General features: G+C 36.4%; 1 pseudogene; it reads right to left on the bottom strand.

The window, feature by feature from the left end:
• Positions 1–354: 354 nt before the first annotated feature.
• LOC129644434 (histone H2B type 2-K1-like) lies at positions 355–718 on the bottom strand (annotated as a pseudogene).
• Positions 719–2,467: the final 1,749 nt, after the last annotated feature.

Here is a 2,467-nt window from a genome sequence, read left to right as displayed (position 1 = left end):
CAAAGAGTATTAGAAGGTGGATGGCTTTCTGTCTCTTTTGCTTTCTCTCCCTCTTTTACTCTCTCTCTCAATAAAACTCTCCAGATATATGCACCTACTGGGAGGAAAAGGCAGAGAGGCTAGATGACTGATCCCCTATCAGTATTGAATTTTCCTGGTTAATACATATACATGATTTCCAATCACCTGTACATATTATATTGAATCACACAGTTACAGAACTGGATTATTACACTCACCCATCCCATACTCACACTCTGTTTTCTCTCAAACCTATTTTCATTTCCTTCCTCTTTTTTATATTATTATTATTATTTTTGAGCAGTTCAGCCTTTATTAAGGTCGGGCCCCGGGTCACCAGGAGCTGGTGTACTTGGTCACAGCCTTGGTACCCTCGGACATTGCGTGCTTGGCCAGCTCCCCAGGCAGCCGCAGATGCTCGGCCGCCTGGACCTCCCGGGAAGTCAGTGTGGTTCGGCCGAGTACTGGGCCAGCCAGGCGCCCTCGCCTGCCAGCCGCTCAAACACATCGTTCACGAACGAGTTCATGAAGCTCATGGCCTTGGAGGAGATGCCGATTTGGGCTGCACCTGCTTCAGCACCTTGTAGATGTACATGGAGTAAGTTTCTTTGCGCCGGCTGTGACTTCTGGACTTCTTGTACCCAGGACTCCTGCCCCGCGGGCCCCCCTGCTACAGCGGCCCATACTCGGCGCTCATCCTCCTGCTCCTCCTGGCGGCCTATATTATTATTATTATTATTGTTGTTGGCTTAATGTTTCTTACTCTCTTTTTTACAGTACTCTGGAATTAAAAAAAAAAAAACTACAGTAAAATAGCATTAAAGGTTGTGAATTTAAAATGTTGGAGATGAGCAGAGACAAAGGTAAGTTTGTTCAAGCAATATTGTGTAGAATTAACTTTAAAAACCTATGTACTTATACATACACACTGTACAGAAGAAGCAAGGAGTGAAATATTCACTTTCATATTGTCCTTAGAGAACATATTCAACAAAACTGTACAAAATTTGTTTTCTATAATTAAGAACCATGAAAAGAGAAATTATTCTTAACCTCTTAAGTGCAATATATTTTTTATTCTTCCATAGATACTTTATCCAAATAATTAACCCAAATACCCAAATTTAATCCTAAATATCCAAGTAATAGATATTTGGTCTATTATGTTAAATGGCTAACATCATCAGACTCAGAGGGAATAAGACCAAAAAATAAATAAATAAAAGAAAACAGGCTTTCACAGGCATCCATAATTTAAGTTCCTCTTGGCCTCTGGTTATCAGAATGCTCTTCCAAGTAGTTAGCACTGGGTGACTCTGTCGCCTATAGTCAGCACAGCTTGAAGAAGAAAATAGTACTGAAGTGCTCCGTTTGCTTGAGTTTTGAAAAGTCTTCATTGGAGATATTAAAGATCTACCTGTTCTCCAGAACTTGAGAACCTAGAGCAACTTGAGGCTTTTTGAAAGTAAACTAAGTGGTCTAGTTGGATGAATGCAAAATCAGCTCAAGAAAGCTGCTGAATTTGTCGTTAATGGTTTCCTAGTCATATAACTTGAAATTTTGAAGGAAAAAAATATAGACACGTTACCTATGTTCAATGAGAAATATAAACTGTATATAAAGAAGAAAAATAAAAATCACCTATAATCCACCACCAGAGATAACCATATGTTAATATGTTGGTATATTTCCATCATTCTTTTTACTATGCATCTATGTATAGATGTATGGGTACATGTACATATTTATATGCATAGTATATGTGTGTTAGAATTAATATGCATAGGTACTAATGTAAGTACCTAATTTAACAAAGTTGGGATGGTTCTATGTACATAATATTACAACCTTTTATATTCAAAATTGAAAACATCTCTCATATCATAAAATAGTCTGCAAAATTGGTTCTTAATAGTTACATTATATCAATATATTTTTTTAATGATTTAGGCAATTAAATATTCTTTTTTTCCAAATTTTTGGATTACCTATTAAGGATTTAATTTTAAATGTAAGATCAAAGCGTATATACATTCTTAGGTTAGAAGGGCATGGCTATCTTTTAAAAAACTTCATAAATCATCCAAAATTGATTTCTAAGAAACATTAAATAATTATTGAAGAGAAAATATTCATGAAGTTAAGCAACTAAGTATATTAACAAATAGTCATTATATACGTTTTTTAGTTGAACTAGGAGTCAAGGCAAATTCATAAATCAGTGTAATAGTTGAGAATGGGCTTGAAGCCAGCTTGTATGGGTTTAATTTCACTCTGCTACTTGCAGTTGGACATTATATTAGACTGCATACCTGCTATAACAGAATACCACAGGATATTCTGAGTGTTTTAAACAACAGAAATTTATTTTCTCACCATTCTAGTGGCTGGAAGACCACGATCATGCTGCCAGCAGGGTTGGTTTCTGGTGAGCTCTCTCTCCATG

The sequence above is a fragment of the Bubalus kerabau genome, chromosome 2, assembly GCF_029407905.1.
Source record: "Bubalus kerabau isolate K-KA32 ecotype Philippines breed swamp buffalo chromosome 2, PCC_UOA_SB_1v2, whole genome shotgun sequence".
NCBI classification, from domain to species: Eukaryota; Metazoa; Chordata; class Mammalia; order Artiodactyla; family Bovidae; genus Bubalus; species Bubalus kerabau.
Note: the sequence above shows the minus strand (reverse complement) of the source record. Positions and strands in the feature narration are given on the sequence as shown.